Here is an 18931-nt window from a genome sequence, read left to right on the forward strand (position 1 = left end):
TTTCTAAAGGTTCCTAACAAAGTTCTAGCTCAGGAAGAGGAATTAGAGAAGCACCCTCCTGAAAGGACTTGTCTGAAAGCACATTCATAAAATGAGTAAATGGTGAGGAGGAACTTAAGGAAGGCTGGAATTCCAGTAAAACCAGATTTAACTTTACCTCAAGCTTTGTTTTGAGTAATAAATAAGATAACATATATAAAGTATTAGCACAATGCTTGGCCACAATAAATGTTACTTTCCTTCCCATGGCATTTCTTCTTTTCAGTCCTTATCTGATACAGTCTAGTATATGGAAGAATTTGAAATTCCTGGGTTTGAGGCTGGAAGAGATTCAAGTGACCCACTAGAACCATCCTGAAAGGCAATGCTTATCAACAGAGAACAGGTGTCCCAAGACAAAACCCATGTCTTCTCTCTACACAACCTTAGGGTGATTTACTTACCATCCTGGGGAATTTTCCACTACCCTACAGAGATAATCTTTGTCTCAATTCTGTTTCTGGGGATTTCCATGTCAATGTCGCAAGAACCAAGGTCTCTTTACATCTGTCATCCAATGGGCTTTGGGCCACCATACCAGTAAGACACCTGGGAGATTTCCCTGTTACTTCAGAGTTCTGAAAATGATCATCATTGTATACATGAGAAGGTTTTCTATAAAGTCTTTCTTGGCTTACTTCCGGAAGAATAAACTTTCTTCAAACGTTTTCCCAAAGTCTGTGTGTTGCTGATATGTTTATTGTATCTCTCATCACATTCTTTTAGTACAGTTGGTTATTTTCCTGTTTTCTCCACCAGACTGTAAGGTTCTTACTGGAAAAGGACTTCCCTATTCTTCACCCCTGAACTGCCAAAGGACTTGAATAGGGCCAACCAAGCCAGATATCTGAAAGAACATGGGCTGGGGAGTCAGAATCTACTCCTTACTCTTAATAACTTGCATCTGATCTTGGAGAAATCACATCACCTGTTTGCATCTCAGTTTTGTCATCTTTAAAATAGCCTTACAGTAAAGGAATGGGATGGACTAAATATCTGGTAAGACCCCTTCAAGTTGTAATAATTGATACCCATAACTGATATCTGCAAACTGGAACTCTGATAGCAAAAGAGAAAAAATGTTAACAATCCAAATAGTCTTTTTGTCTCTAAAATGCACATTTCTAATCAGTAAAAATTAGTTACGTTTAACGTTTTCCTATTTAGACTTGGATATTTCTTAAATTCACACCAGCAAAACAGAAATTATTCCTTAGAGTGGGCTACTTTTACAAATGGCTAGGCAAAGAACACCAATTATCAGTTGAGTTTTGCTATTTTCTTTTTCAAAAGGTGACTTTTCTTGACCCTGCACCTCAATTCCAGGTGTTTCTATACCCTGGCTAATTATTCTATAGTCACTTCCCAGTATTACTACTAAGACTACTACTAATAGTACTTTTAAGAATAGTTGTGAGGGGCGCCTGGGTGGCTCAGTTGGTTGAGCATCTGCCTTTGGCTCAGGTCATGGTCCTGGAGTCCTGGGACTGAGCCCCACATCGGGCTTCCTGCTCAGGGGGGAGGGGAGCCTGTTTCTCCCTCTCCCCCTACCCCTCCCCCCACTCATGCTCTCTCTCTCACTCACTCTCTTTCAAATTCATTAAAAAAAAAAGAATGGGGTGGAGGAGCAAGATGGCAGAGGACTAGGAGACCTAAATTTCGTCTGGTACCAGGAATTCAACTAGATAGGGATCAAACCATTCTGAACACCTACAAACTCAAAAGATAAAAGAAAAGAAAAGCAGCAATTCTATGAATAGAAAAGCAACCACTTTCTGGAAGGTAGGACGTGCGGAGAAGTGAATCCAAGGCGATATTCGGGAGGATACATGACAGGGGAAGGGGCATCCGTCAGCGGCTACCGGCAAGTGATAGAGAAGCAGAGCACAAAATCGGAACTTTTAGAAGTTGGCTCCACTGAGGGACGTTGCTCCAGTGGCTAAGCGGGGGGTGGAACCCTCATGGGACAGTGTGGTCTCAGGACCCTCAGGGTCACAGAAAGACTGGGGGTAACTGAGCATGGCAGAGCTCCCAGGTATTGGAGTGGGGAAGCCGGCTGCAGAGACGGAGCCGAGGCATGGGCTCTCAGCTCAGGGTTGCCATAAACCATGATCCACGGCACAATCGGGCCACTGCTCCTCCAGCAGGGACCCAACAAGCAGCAGATCCGGGGAGACTCACCTTCTTCCCCTGGGAGGAGCGGCACGGGAGTGCACTGCAGGGATCTGCTGGGTTTGGAGACTCCACAGGGGGTCGGGTGCCAGAGATAGAAACACACTGTCACAGGCCAGGTGAGCACAGACTGCGGCCGGAGACTGGGGAGATGGGAGTGATTGACTGCTTTTCTTGCAGGACCCCGAGTTCTCAGCTCCTCTGGGTGGAGATTGGGAGGTTACCATTTTCACTCTCAGCCTCCAAAGCTGTACAGAAAGCTTGCAGGGAAAAAAAACTCCTAAGAGCAAACCCCAGCAGATTACTTAGCCTGGACCAGCAAGGGCGGGGCAATTCCACCTCCAGCAAAGACATTTGGGAACCATGGCAACAGGCCCCTCCCCCAGAAGATCAGCAAGAACATCCAGCCAAGACCAAGTTTACCGATCAATGAGAATGGCAGAACTCCAGCACTAGGGGAATACTGCACATAGAATTCATGGCTTTTTTCCCATGATTCTTCAGTCTTTCAAAGTTAATTTTTTTAACTGTCTTTTTTTTTTTAATTTTTCTTTTTCCCTTTTTCAACCAACATCTTATCAATCCCTTTTTTAAAAAAATCTTTTCTATTTTTCATTTTTAGAGTCATATTCTATCCCTTCATAGTAGTTACCCTTATTTTATATATATATATATATATATATATATATATATATATATATATATACACACATATAAGTTGCTCTCTCTTTAAAATTTTGGGATACAGTTTCTTCTAACAGACCAAAATATACCCTAAATCTCTAGTGTATGGCTTTATTCTAGTCTCCTGCCTGATCACATTCTCTCCCTTTTTTTTTTTTAATTCTCTTCTTTCTTTTTTCAACCAACTTCTCATCAATTCCTTTTATAAAATCTTTTATAATTTTCATCTTTACAGTCATATTCCATCCCTTCATTGTATTAACTCTTATTTTGTACATATGTAAGTTTTTCTTTCTTTAAAATTTTGGGAGGCGCTTTCTTCTAACAGACCAAAATATGCCCAAAATCTAGCATGTGGCACTGATCTATGCACCAGCCTGATCATATTTTATCATATTCTGTTTTTTGTTTTGTTTTGTTTTTGTTTGTTTTTATCTTTTTCTTTTTTTTTTCTTTTTTCTTTCTTTCCCTTTCTTTTCCCCCAGTTTCAGGTCTCTTCTGATTTGTTTAGTGTATATTTTCTGGGGACATTATTACCCTGTTAGCATTTTGTTCTCTCATTCATCTGTTCTACTCTGGACAAAATGACAAAACTGAAAAAAATCACCTCAAAAAAAAGAACAAGAGGCAGTACCAACTGCCAGGGACCTAATCAATACGGACATTAGTAAGATGTCAGAACTAGAGTTCAGAATGATGATTTTAAAGATACTAGCTGGGCTTGAAAAAAGCATGGAAGATATTAGAGAAACCCTTTCTGGAGAAGTAAAAAAACTAAAATCAAGTCAAAATCAAAAAGGCTATTAATGAAGAGCAATCAAAAATGGAGGCTCTAACTGCTAGGATAAATGAGGCAGAAGAGAGAATTAGTGATATAGAAGACCAAATGATGGAAAATAAAGATGCTGAGAAAAAGAGAGATAAACAATTATTGGATCATGAGGGCAGAATTTGAGAGATAAGTGATATCATAAGACGAAACAACATTAGAATAATTGGGATCCCAGAAGAAGAAGAAAGGGGGAGGCAGAAGGTATATTGGAACAAATTATACTGGAGAACTTCCCTAATTTGGGGAAGGAAAAGGGCATCAAAATCCAGGAGGCACAGAGAATCCCTCTCAAAATCAATGAAAATAGGTCAACACCCCAACATCTAATAGTAAAACTTACAAGTCTCAGAGACAAAGAGAAAATCCTGAAAGCAGCTTGGGAGAAGAGATCTGTAACCTACAATGGTAGACATTAGATTGGCAACAGACCTATCCACAGAGACCTGGTAGGCCAGAAAGGACTGGCATGATATATTCAGAGCAATAAATGAGAAAAATATGCAGCCAAGAATACTATATCCAGGTAGGCTGTCATTGAAAATAGAAAGAGAGATAAAAAGCTTCCAGGACAAACAAAAATTAAAGGAATTTGTAAACACAAAACCAGCCCTACAAGAAATATTGAAAGGGGTCCTCTAAGCAAAGAGAGACCCTAAAAGCAACATAGACCAGAAAGGAACACAGACAATATACAGTAACAGTCACCTGACAGGCAATACAATGGCACTAGATTCCTATCTTTCAATAGTTAACCTGAATGTAAATGGGCTAAATGCCCCAATCAAAAGACACAGGGTATCATATTGGATAAAAAAACAAGACCCATCAATATGCTGTCTGCAAGAGACTCATTTTAGTCCCAAAGACACCTCCAGATTGAAAGTGAGGGGGTGGAAAACCATTTACCATGCTAATGGACACCAAAAGAAAGCTAGGGTGGTAATCCTTATATCAGACAAATTAGATTTTAAACCAAAGACTGTAATAAGAGATGAGGAAGGACACTATATCCTACTTAAAGGGTCTATCCAACAAGAAGATCTAACAATTGTAAATATCTATGCCCCTAACATGGGAGCAGCCAATTATATAAGCCAATTAATAACAAAAGCAAAGAAACACATTGACAACAATACAATAATAGTGGGGGACTTTAACATCCCCCTCACTGAAATGGACAGATCACCCAAGCAAAAGATCAACAAGGAAATAAAAGCTTTATTGACACACTGGACCAAATGGACTTCACAGACATGAACATTCCATCCCAAAGCAACAGAATACACATTCTTCTCCAGTGCCCATGGAACATTCTCCAGAATAGATCACATCCTAGGTCACAAATCAGGTCTCAACAGGTACCAAAAGATTGGGAACATTCCCTGCATATTTTCGGACCACAATGCTTTGAAACAAGAATTCAAGCACAAGAGGAAAGTTGGAAAGAGCTCAACTACATAAGAGAAGAATTAAAAATATTCATGGAAACCAATGAAAATGAAAACACAACTGTTCAAAATCTTTGGGATACAGTAAAGGCGATCCTAAGAGGAAAGTATATAGCAATACAAGCCTTTCTCAAGAAACAAGAAAGGTCTCAAATACACAGCCTAACCCTACACCTAAAGGAGCTGGAGAAAGAACAGCAAATCAAGCCTAAACCCAGCAGGAGAAGAGAAACAATAAAGATCAGAGCAGAAATCAATGAAATAGAAACCAAAAGGACAGTAGAACAGATCAACAAAACTGGGAACTGGTTCTTTGAAAGAATTAATAAGATTGATAAACCCCTGGCCAGACTTACCAAAAAGAAAAGAGAAAGGACCCAAGTAAATAAAATCATGAATGAAAGAGGAGAGATCACGACCAACACCAAAGAAATACAAACAATTATAAGAACATATTATGAGCAAATATATGCCAGCAAATTAGACAATCTGGAAGAAATGGAGACATATAAACTACCAAAACTGAACCAGGAAGAAATAGAAAACCTGAACAGACCAATAACCAGTATGGAAATTGAAGCAGTCATCAAAAATCTCCCAAAAAACAAAAGCCCAGGGCCAGATTGCTTCCCAGGGGAATTCTACCAAACATTTAAAGAAGAATTAATACCTATTCTTCTGAAACTGTTCCAAAAAATAGAAATGGAAGGAAAACTTCCAGACTCGTTTTATGAGGACACCATTACCTTGATCCCAAAACCAGACAAAGACCCCATCAAAAAGAAGAATTACAGACCAATATCCCTGATGAACATGGATGCAAAAATTCTCACCAAATTACTAGCCAATAGGATCCAACAGTACATTAAAAGGATTATTCACCACGATCAAGTGGGATTTATCCCTGGGCTGCAAGGTTGGTTCAACATCCACAAATCAATCAATGTGATACAATGCATTAATAAAAGAAAGAACAAGAACCATATGATCCTCTCAATAGATGCAGAAAAAGCATTTGACAAAGTACAGCATCCTTTCTTGATTAAAACTCTTCACAGTGTAGGGATAGAAGGTACATACCTCAATATCATAAAAGCCATCTATGAAAAACCCACAGCGAATATCATTCTCAATGGGGAAAAACTGAGAGCTTTCACCCTAAGGTCAGGAACACAGCTGGGATGTTCACTATCACCACTGCTATTCAACATAGTATTAGAAGTCCTAGCCACAGCAATCAGACAACAAAAAGAAATCAAAGGCATCCAAATCATCAAAGAAGAAGTCAAACTCTCACTCTTTGCAGATGATATAATACTTTATGTGGAAAACCCAAAAGACTCCACCCCAAAACAGAACTCATACAGGAATTCAAAAAAGTGGCAGGATATAAAATCAATGCACAGAAATCAGTGGCATTTCTATACACCAAGACAGAAGAAAGAGAAATTAAGGAGTCGATCCCATTTACAATTGCACCCAAAACCATAAGATACCTAAGAATAAATCTAACCAAAGAGGCAAAGAATCTGTACTCAGAAAACTATAGAATACTCATGAAAGAAGTTGAGGAAGACATAAAGAAATGGAAAAATATTCCAAGCTCATGGATTGGAAGGACAAATATTGTGAAAATGTCTATGCTACCTAGAGCAATCTACACATTTAATGCAATCCCTATCAAAATACCATCCACTTTTTTCAAAGAAATGGAACAAATAATCCTAAAATTTGTATGGAACCAGAAAAGACCCTGAATAGCCAGAGGAATGTTGAAAAAGAAAAGCAAAGCCGGTAGCATCACAATTCCAGACTTCAAGCTCTATTACACAGCTGTCATCATCAAGACAGTATGGTACTGGCACAAAAACAGACACATAGATCAATGGAACAGAATAGAGAGCCCAGAAATGGACCCTCAATCTGTGGTCAATTAATTTTGACAAAGCAGGAAAGAATGTCCAAAGGAAAAAAAAGACAGTCTCTTCAACAAATGGTGTTGGGAAAATTGGACAGCCACATGCAGAAGAATAAAACTGGACCATTTTCTTACACCACACACAAAAATAGATTCAAAATGGATGAAAGACCTAAATGTGAGATAGGAATCCATCAAAATCCTAAAGGAGAACATAGGCAGCAACCTCTTCGACCTCAGCCACAGCAACTTCTTCCTAGACACATCACCAAAGGCAAGGGAAGCAAGGGCAAAAATGAACTATTGGGACTTCATCAAGTTAAAAAGCTTTTGCACAGCAAAGAAACAGTCAACAAAACCAAAAGACAACTGACAGAATGGGAGAAGATACTTGCAAATGACATATCAGATAAAGGGCTAGTATCCAAAATCTATAAAGAACTCATCAAACTCAACACCCAAAGAACAAAGAATCCAATCAAGAAATGGGCAGAAGTCATGAACAGACATTTTTCCAAAGAAGACATCCAAATGGCCAACAGACAGATGAAAAAGTGCTCAACATCACTTGGCATCAGGGAAATCCAAATCAAAACCTCAATGAGATACCACCTCACACCAGTCAGAATGGCTAAAATTAACAAGTCAGGAAATGACAGATGTTGGCGGGGATGCAGAGAAAGGGGAACCCTCCTACACTGTTGGTGGGAATACAAGCTGGTGCAGCCACTTGGAAAATAGTATGGAGATTCTTCAAAAAGTTGAAAATAGAGCTACCCTACGACCCAGCAATTGCACTACTGGGTATTTACCCCAAAGATACAAATGTGGTGATCAGAAGGAGCATGTACACCCCAATGTTTATAGCAGCAATGTCCACAATAGCCAAACTATGGAAAGAGCCAAGATGTCCATCAACAGATGAAAGGATAAAGAAGATGTGCTATATATATATACAATGGAATATTATGCAACTATCAAAAATATGAAATCTTGCCATTTGCAATGACATGGTTGGATCTAGAGGGTATTATGCTGAGCGAAATAAGTCAATCAGAGAAAGACAATTATCATATGATCTCACTGATATGAGGAATTTGAGAAAAAGACCAGAGGATCATAGGGGAAGGGAGGGGAAAATGAAACAAGATGAAACCAGAGAGGAGACAAACCATAAGAGACTCTTAATCTCAGGAAACAAACTGAAGGTTGCTGGAGCGGAGGGGGGTGGGAGGGATGGGGTGGCTAGGTGATGGACATTAGGGAGGGCATGTGTAAGACTGACAAAGCACAGGGTGCCTGGGTGGCTCAGTTGGTTAAGCGACTGCCTTCGGCTCAGGTCGTGATCCTGGAGTCCCAGGATCAAGTCCCGCATCGGGCTCCCTGCTCAGCAGGGGGTCTGCTTCTCCCTCTGACCCTCTTCCCTCTTGTGCTGTCTCTCATTCTCTCTCTCAAATAAATAAAATCTTAAAAAAAAAAAAAGACTGACGAAGCACAGACCTGTACCCCTGAAATGAATAATACATTATATGTTAAAAAAAAAAGATTCTCTCTCCCTCCCCCTCTACCTTTCCCACTCTGCCTCCCCCCTCGCACATGTGCATGCTCTCTCTCTCTCAATGAATAAAGAAATAAATAATAAATAAAATAAACAAATAAATAAATAAAATCTTTAAAAAAATAAAAGAGGCCCATACCTTAAGAAAGTTAAGCATTCCAACAACTTCTCAATACTCCAACTCTTGTCAAACTAAATAATCTTTAAACACAACATATTAGCTTGGGTCTCCATATGAAAATGTTCAGTGACAACAACTTAATATTATGCCCTTGGATTTTGAATGCTCATGGAAATAAAAGACATTTACGTACAGGGTGTGTCTGCTGACATGCCCATTTCTTTATACATCATCCTTTATAAAGAAACCCATTAATTTCAGGCGCCTGGGTGGCTCAGTTGGTTAAGCGACTGCCTTTGGCTCAGGTCATGATCCTGGAGTCCCGGGATCAAGTCCCACATCGGGCTCCCTGCTCGGCAGGGAGTCTCCTTCTCCCTCTGACCCTCCCCACTCTCATGTGCTCTCTCTCTCAAATAAATAAATAAAATCTTTAAAAAAAAAAAAACCATTAATTTCTCTTTGGAATTCAGTGCCACAAAAATATACTCCAAATAGATTTTTATGATTCTCTTTATCAAATAACGAGAACTATGTCTCTCTTTGTGTGTTTTCTTAGCTGTTGTTTTTTGCTAAGGCTGCCAGGAAGATCAGAGCTAAATGTAATATCTGATATAACTGACAATATCATCCCAGGTTTGATGTACAACTCTCCTTTCCCTTAAAATAGTTTTTGCATACTGCTTTAGCTGTCCTGTGCTATAGTTTTTTTTTCAATTACAAGTTGATATAACATATTTTTAAGTAGGAAGAGTGTGAATTATGAAAAAATTGTTCTTAATGGCTTTGAAGAATACTGAAGTCCTTTCATGTAGATATTGTCCGAGGTCTCTCCTATCCTGGGGAAAGGAAGATCTTTAAGAGTATCTTTATTTCCTCCATCTAAATTCTAGAAGCTTTCTGAGTCATTAGTGTTCATGAGCACTACAATCCTAATCAACACCTAGAAATGAAGGAGCTTCTTACCGGATGTTATAAGCTGTTATGGGGGCCCAGGCAGGCCATGCCCACCACAGAAAGATTCCACCAGTCTTAATAGAAATAAGCTGTCCCATGACATCCCAGTGATTCAGTTCTCCCAAGCATTAATGAGCAGTTATGCAAATATTCATGAACTGCAGGACTTTGCCTTTTAAGGAGTTACTCACCAAACCACTGATTTTTTTAATCAGTGTAATTGCCACCTACCTACCACACTATTCCTCCCTCTCCCATCCTCACTCCCATCCCCCCACAATCCAGGTTCACTCATCTCATGGAATCTCCTGGAAGCTTCCCAAGGCTTCCCAAGGCTTCCCAAAGGCTTCCAGGAAAATCAAAGGAATTGAGGTTCTGAGTGAAAAGTGTGAACCCATGTGGGTCACTTTAAACCAGGAATGAGACTCCTTGAGACTCTACTCTGAATGAAGTACCCATTGTCTGACTCACTGCTATTGAGAGGAAGTAATGAGTTTTCTTAGTGAGTTCCTGATAAAGAATAAGGAGAGGTGAGTGGTCTAACTTCAGGTCTGCCTTTGACCTTCCGAAGACTCTGGGCATATTGTACCCACTGGTTTCTCAACAGGTGCTAAATGGCTGAGTTACTCCTTAGAAAGTACTCTGATCTCTTGGGAGGAGAAACTGTAACAACAGCCTACACAAGGACTTGACTTCTGCCAGCAAAGGATAAGAATGGTTTTCTGCTTAGGGAGTAGTGGTGAACTGAAAAGAAGGAGGAAGAGGAGAAAGCAAAATAAAACAAACCAAAATGGTGAGGCTGAGGCTTAATTTCAAAATTGACCTTGCACACTGTCCTGTGCCAAAGTCTGTTTATCATAATGATGGTTTGAGTTTTACCTTAGGGTCATAATTTCACAATAAAAATGCCATCCTTGAGTAATGGACAGATGCTTCTCAGGAAGTCAGAGCACTAAAAAGAGCATTAAATCATTCAATAAAGAGAGAGTAAATAACTACTGTGTGTGTCAGGCCCTGAAAGAGAAATTCGGTGTATTTTAGTGAATAAGACAAACATGGACAACTTTTTGGTCATTTTCAGAAGGTTAAATATACACCCACCCTTTGATTCAGCAATTCCATTTCTATGTATTTGCCCATGAGAAATGAATACATATGTGTATAAAAATACTTGTGCAAGAATGTTCATTACATATGTGTCAACTATGCTTCAACAATAAAAAACTTTAGAGAAAAGAATGTTCATAACAGCCTTACACATAATAGCCAAAAACAGGAAACAACCCAAATGCCAGCAACAAGAAAATGGAGAAACAATTTTTAGTGTATTCATGCAATAGAATGCTACTCAGCAACAAAAGGAATAAATTTCTGATATCTACAACAATATGAATGAATCTCATAGGCATTATGTTGAAAGAAAGAAGCCAAGATTTAGGCAAAACTAATGGATGATAACATAAGTCAGAAACTAGTTACTTCTCAGGGCACCTGGGTGGCTCAGTCTGTTGAGCTTCTGACCCTTGATTACAGCTCAGGTCTTGATCTCAGAGTCCTGGGATAGAGCATGTCAGGTTCCCCACTAAGCAAGGAGTCTGGTTGTCTCCCTCTCTCTCTACCCCTCCCACCGCTCTCTCTCTTTCTCTCTATCTCAAATAAATGAATAAATGAATAAATGAATAAATAAATAAATAAATAAATAAATAAATAAATAATTTTTTTTTTTAAAGAAAGTGGTTACCTCTGATCAGAGGGGAGCATGAGAGAATTTCATGGATGATAAAAACATTCCATATCTCACTGTGAGTGGTGGTGACATGGGGGTATACATATTGTCAAAACTCATCAAACTGAATATTTAAAATATTTCCTCATTTTATGTAAATTCTACCATAATTTTAAAAATTATCTATAAATAATTATTTCTTCTAGATCATCTGCCTATCTCAAAAAAGAGAGAGAGAGAAGAAAAAAGAACAAGCATAGTCCTTGTGGCTCATAGACCTTATGGTGCACTAATAGAAAATAATAGAGGGATTTTTTTTTTTTTGACAGATACAGTTAGAGAGCCCAAGTAGGGAGAGTGGCAGAGGCAGAGGGAGAAGCAGGCTGCCTGCTAAGCAGAGAGCCCAACAGGGGGCTTGATCCCAGGACCCTGAGATCATGACCTGAGCTGAAGGCAGACACTTAACCAACTGAGCCACCCAGATGCCCCTAGAGGGATCTTATTAGTGTGGTTGTGGGAGGCCTGAGAAGATGGCCTAAGACTCAAAGGGTGCAAAGAAACAGCCATGTAGAGAACCCAAGTAAAGAGAAGCATTTCGAGAAGAAGAAATGGTATGTGCAAAAGCCCTGAGGTAAGAGAGTATGGTGGTTCAGGAACTGAAGGGGCCAGTGTAGCTGCAACATAGTGGGTGATGGGGAAGCAAGTATGAGATGAGGCTAGAGGGGTTAAGCAGAGGTCAGATAATACAGGTTAGAAAGGCCATGGTCAAGAGTTTGGATTTTATCTTTAGAGCAAGAGAAAGGTATTGACGGGTTTAATACAAGGAAGGGGTGTAATCGAATTTATGTTTTTTAAAGATCAGTTTGGCTGCTGAATGAAAATGGAGGACCACATGAACTATGTAAATGAGTGTGTTTCTTAAAAGCTATTGTTAGGGGCACCTGGCTGGCTCAGTCGGTGGAGCGTGCAACCCTTGATCTCGGGGTTGTGAGTACAAGCCCCACACTGGGCATGGAGCCTACTTGAAAAAAAAAAGTTATTATTAACTCTTTTCTGATTGAATTTAGTTTTTCAACTGTATAAAGAAATTTTACTCTGTCACATCGATCTTGTGGTCGTAAGTGGCAAGTGTAAAAGAGTCGTTCTGACATAGTTTTGGAATATAGGTGAGGATCAGTGGGGTGGAGTTGGGAGGTGATGACCAAGAAAGAATTCTTGAGGCATCTTTGGTGCAAAATGGTGGTTTATTAAAGCATGGGGACAGGACCCGTGGGCAGAAAGAGCTGCTTTCTTGAGGAGTGGCTGATTATGTACTCAGGAGTTGGGGAGGTGAGGACAAAGGGAGTGTCCAGAAGGACTGTCATATGCTAAAGACTCTCAGGATACTGGAGGCCTGGTTATTTTCAAGCCAAGGTTGTTCTTCCCTCTAATGAGGCAGTAACATGAAGACAGTTAGGAGTTTCCTGGAGGAGTGTTACATTCCTTCTATCACGCGTCCTTGTCAATGGGCTTCAGTTCAAAAGAAATTCAATTTTATTTACATTTCCTTCTGCCTCAGCTTCCCTTAATTTTATGGAGGGGAAGGTGATAGGGCTTCAGGAAACTGAGTTATGGGTCTCTGGAAGTTAGGCTATTGATAAGAAAACTTCCTTGTAAATCACTAGGACATTTGTAAACCGAGGGAGATCCTGTCCTGCAGGACTGTGATCTCTATCAGTTAACCATTTATTTTTCCTTTAGGGCAGCCAGGAGTGCCTGAGGAATGTCACATATATCACATGGGGGGGGGTGTAGGGTGACTACTTCTGCTTTGTCCTCAGCTAGCCTTCTGCTCCTTCATCAGGTCTCTACTCAAAGAGATGGGTTTGCCTTTTTCTGATAATTTCATTCTTCAACCCGAAAGTGCTCAAATACTCTTGACTACAGAATGAAGCTCATTTATTAAGAAACATAGCCTCTACTGTTGAAATTGAAGCTTCAGAAAGGACGTACACAGAGCAAAGATAAAGGAAGAATTTACCCCAATCAACCAGTCTGCTGGGTCAACTCAGAATTCATGGGTATGAGTGTCAGGAGAGGGTTGGATACAGACCTCAAAGCCATGACTCTCTCAGGCTTTCTGCAGCTACGTTACAGACAAATGCTTAGACTAGCAGAAAAGATAAAAGCAGTTTTCTCATGTCTTCTCCCCCGCACCTTGTCCCCCAACCTCATAAAGGAGATAGCTCAGCCTCCAAAACTATCGTGGAAAATACCCATCAGATCTGCAACTGAGGAGCCCCCAGAGACATGATTGCTTTATGCACCAAGAACTCTGCAACCATCCTCAAGTTGTCTGATTTTGCACTCCCTGGAACAATGAATAAGATTCCACCCCCATGGGGTTGCCTGATTAAACAAAAAGTAAAAGTTGACAAACAAAGGGAAAGAGTGACATGCTTAGACATCTTATATCTGCAGTGGAAATCAATGTTCAGCAAACGTGCGATGGGGAAATACTACTTAGTGGCAGAGATCAAAAGAACAAGCTCCAGCTGTTTAGTTTGTTTTCTGCCTGTCAGCTAAAGTAGGTGTCTTCTCACTCAGAAATCGGCAGAAGAGGGAATACCCACAATGACCCCCGCCTCCTCCTCCCACTTGGAGAGAAAACTTTTACTTGAAAAGAAACAAATTTTCCCAATATCTTTAAAGCACTAAGTTGCTTTAACAACCACAAAATGAATACAGGTAAAAAAGAACAACAACATGGTCTAATCGAGTTATAAGCAGGAAAATAAAAAATAGACATATCAGAGAGACTGAGCTCTAATTATAGACACATTGGAACCTGATTCCCATGCGTCTGGCCAGGAATACTTTTTTCTCAGAAGCCACCAAACAAGGATCCTAATTTACTTCAGTTTTCCAAGGGTTCTTCATTCAACATGAATTAAGCCCTAGCCATAGTACTTGCCACCCTTTTACCCCCAAAGCCAACTCCTGATTTATTTATTCTCAAGATCTATAGTCTATCCCTTCTTCTCCCTCTCATTCTCTCATATATAATTTTTCTGAATTTAAATATTTTGTTAAAGAATTTGAAGGGTTAACAATTCGCTCCAACAGACTCTTGGAAGAGTATTAAGGCTCTTCTTAATTAAAACATGAAATGAAAACTCAGTATACTTCAATTCAAGCCTGTTACCTAAAGGAGAAAATATATGTGAGGGACTACTTCAGAACCTAAGCATCTCCATGTTATTCCAATAAGGTGGTATTTCAAAAGTTACTAGAGCAGCCAAACATTCAAGAAGTCTTCATACCTATTTCAGAAAAGGTGAAGTAGCCAATGTTGAAGGAGGTCATCAAGAGGACGTGACCACTGGCTGACCCTCCGGTGGGACTCAGGTCCCTGGAGGGTCCTCACCACTCCCAGTCCTTGGAATGTTCATTATGCCCACTGTTCTTACAGTGAGCACCATTTTCAAGGACACAACCCTGAGACAGTAAGGTGTTGTTGAGACCATCTAGATGGTATATGTGACTGAACCCAGTTGAGGCCTCTATATAAACTCTTAAGATTCTGGAGCGTGGGTTCAGAGGTGTGCTTATCTTGCTGCTGCCCAACACCAGCCTCATACGTAAGTTTCCCTTACTTATTAAACCTGCCACCTACAATCCAGAGTGGCCTGCCTCTTTCTTTGGTCTCTCTTAGCTCTCTGTGTATAGAAGCCAGTTAATGAATCAACAGCCAACATTTTATTTAAAAGATCTCTATTTTAATTTTTATTTATTTGACAAAGAGAGACACAGTGAGAGAGGGAACACAGGCAGAGGCAGTGGGAGAGGGAGAAGCAGGCTTCCTGCTGAGCAGGGAGCCTGATGCAGGGCTCAATCCCAGGACCCTGGAATCATGACCTGAGCTGAAGGCAGACGCTTAATGACTGAGCCACCCAGGCGCCCCTTATTTAAAAGATCTTAAGTGAAATCATACCACCTAAGTGCTGGTTTCCATGGAATCTTGCTGGTCTTTGAAATTGTTGCTGAATTGGTACCAGGAGGCAGGGAGTGCCACAGCCCACACTTGGGGCCATTTCAGTTCTGGAGGCCCTAATCATGGATTTCCTATAGCGTCTCCATGGCACTTCCTTCTCAGGCTGGCTGGGCAGTAAAGTAGACTCTGGGAACTATCTGATGACCACACAGGGAAAGTGAGCCAAGAAGCCAGCACAGTGGAAAGGACACTCTTGTAGAGATCCTGCAGGACCTGGCTGAGGTGCTAAATCAATACTAACCAAGAAGTCTGCCCTGTCTCTGAACTTTCAGATAAGTGAAAGAATTTCAAACCTTATTTTCAAGGCATATTTGAGTCTGAGAATTCTGCTACTTGCTGGCAAAACCATCCTGATACAGGAAGTCAGCATTAAGCAGAAAATGTCTTTTGGGCGTCTCCTGTGTGCCAGGCACAACACCAGGCACTGGGTCTACGGTGGTGAAGAGATAAAGAACTCTCCCTTATGGAATGCACAGTCCAGTGGGGAAGACACACACAAAATAAAAGAACACAAATCATTAAGAAATTTCTAGTATGGAAACACTGGAGACAATGGGAGCTTATAACTAGGAGACCTAATAGAGTCTGGGGGATTAGAGAAGACTTCGTGAAGAAAATGCTGTTCAAGCTGAGTAGTTAATGAAGGTTATTTAAGCCAAGAGTGTATGTGTGTGTGGCTGAGGAGGAGGGAAAGGGGATGGAGTAATGGTTGGTAATTTCCAGGTAAAGGGACAGCCTGGAGGTAGCAAGAGACTGTCACCTGTTGTATTTGAGGAACCGAAAACCATCAGGTACTGCTGGAGTGGAGCAGAGCAAGCAGTGGATTCAACTGGGGCTGGAGGGGTAACAGAGTTAGTGCAGCTACAAAGGTAAAGGACAGATCAGTAGGTAAGCTGTGTTAAGAATCTGAGGCTAAACTAGACCAATGAAAAGCCACAGCAAAGACAATTATATGTGATTTTAAAAGAATATTCCAACAGCAGGGTGATGAATGCGTTATTGGAGTTTAAGAGTGGAATAGGAAGGGAAAAACGAAGGGGGGCAATCGGAGGGGGACACGAACCATGAAAGACTATGGACCCTGAGAAACAAACTGAGGGTTCTAGAGGGGAGGGGGGTGGGGGGATGGGTTAGCCTGGTGATGGGTATTGAGGAGGGCACGTTCTGCATGGAGCACTGGGTGTTATGCACAAACAATGAATCATGGAATACTACATCAAAAACTAATGATGTAATGTATGGTGATTAACATAACATAATAAAATAAAAAAATTAAATTAAAAAATATCACTCCGTATACTCAATATAATAGCTTTATGAAAGGGAAATCTATAATTCCTAGTATCCTAATTTTTTTTTTTGGTATTATGTGGATTTGTTCTTGGGTTTAAGCATTTTTATGTGTTTGAAATACTTGCTATATAATAGATGTCCTTCAAATAAACATCTTTCAAGCATTAAAAAAAAAAAAAGAGTGCAGCCAGAACAGGTGAAAAAGGATGAGGTTGGGAAGATATTTGAAGGGATGGAGAGCATTTTAGTGGTAGGCCAGTAATGGGCTGGATTTAGGGGTGAGCGAGAGGTGAAATCAGAAAGGATACCAAGATGTCTGACCTACACAAAGGGGTGGAGGGCAATGCCATTTACTGAAATGCAGGACAAGAAAAGTAGAATGGGTGGTAGGGACGGGGAGGAAGGCCATGAGTTCAGTTTGAGGAATGTTGACTTTGAGGTGCATGAAAGACAGCAAAGTTTACTCTCTCTATAGAAAAAATTCATTAATCAAATTGAAGTAGGCTCAGAAATCTTGGGACCTAATTTACAACACTAAGTTTGAGTACTTAAGATGGTTATACACACAACTGAGCCCTTAAGACCAACACATGCACCTGACCCTTGTGGTTTTCCAGCTGGCTTAGCTGCTCTAAACTCCCACTTGGGTATGGGGACCCAAAGCATGTTGCACTTTTCTCCTCTTTCCTGAAGACCATCAAAATGACCACAATACAGGACTCTACTACTGAGATTACTAGAGACAATTTTCAATAAGGTCAAGAAAATAAAACTGAACCTAAAAAAGGCTTCTATCCCACTGCCTGAGCTTTTTGCATTCAACACAGCTTATCTCCCTCCATGAGAGTCATGCCATCTTGGCAATCATTGTTGACTCTGCTCCCAAGGGCATCGCAGGCCATTTCAACACATGATCCTCACTCGCTCCAAAATTCAGGTCCACACACAGGACTGTGTTCACTGGCACAGTTAAATAACATGCCTATACTCTCAGCTAGGGAGAACCTATTTCACTAATATTTGCTGCTATCTCTATATTTAATAACTATCAATCAGTATATACAAGGGACAGGTATAAGCAAACTACCTGAGTTATGTTTTCCTTGAGAATGAAAAGATTGAATACAACCATCAATCATGTTACAGTATTACAAATTCCTCTAAACAAGTCATCTAAAGGGAGTGTCCTTTATTTATGGCACATATTATGGAGAATGTAATTGGATTTTTCATGTAGTGGTCATGGTGAGGGGGAAGGGAGGTTCTGGGTTTTGTGTTTTTTCTTCCTTCCCTGCCCCCCTCACCCTTTGGATTAGATGAGGGGCACACAATGAGGAGCTGGTTTCATGGGAGGAGAAATCTATCAAAAAAAAAAACCAACATAAAAACCTGTTTCTGCTCAGTAGCTATAACCACAGCATTGTAAGACAGGGAAGTCTGTCTATTTAATTGATTTCTCTAATAATCCTCACTGCTTTCCTCTTTTTGTATAATCTCTTGCAATTATGGTAAAACGGCACCAGGACATGTTGAGATGAATCATCCATCCCCCTAAATGTCTGCTTAGGAGTTAACAGAAGTTACCAAAAGCAACTCTGGCCTAAAACTAATCTGCTTATAGCCCTTGTTCGTTATGAAAATTCTTGAAACCTCAACCAAAGCCTATCTTCAGATCAGACCACAGCACTCTGCCAGGAAATGCATTTTCACAGGAGGGGCTCACACAAAAGCAATTTCCTTTTCTTCTGGGAGGAAAGGGGTATTTGGCAACTTGGAATGAGAACTCAGACAGGTAAAGCTAGGAGAATGAACGGTCAGGAACTGGAGGATTGGTTTTGACAACTGGATCATCCTAACATTAGATAAGCAGAGGCTGGTGTCCTCAAGTGAAGTCCTGGAAGGTAACAGAAAGTGCACTTGAGGGCGCCTGGGTGGCTCAGTTGGTTAGGCATCTGCCTTTGGCTCAGGTCATTATCCCAGGGTCCTGGGATGGAGCCCAATGTCTTCTCCCTTTTGATGAGCCTGCTTCTCCCTCTCCCTCAGCCACTCTCCCTGCTTGTGCTCTCTCTCTCTCTTTCTCTCTGTTAGATGAATAAATAAAATCTTAAAGAAAGAAAGAAAGAAAGAAAGAAAGAAAGAAAGAAAGAAAGAAA

This window comes from Mirounga leonina, unplaced genomic scaffold (genome assembly GCF_011800145.1).
Source record: "Mirounga leonina isolate KUSES-001 unplaced genomic scaffold, KU_Mleo_1.0 Mir_154, whole genome shotgun sequence".
In the NCBI taxonomy this organism is placed as follows: Eukaryota; Metazoa; Chordata; class Mammalia; order Carnivora; family Phocidae; genus Mirounga; species Mirounga leonina.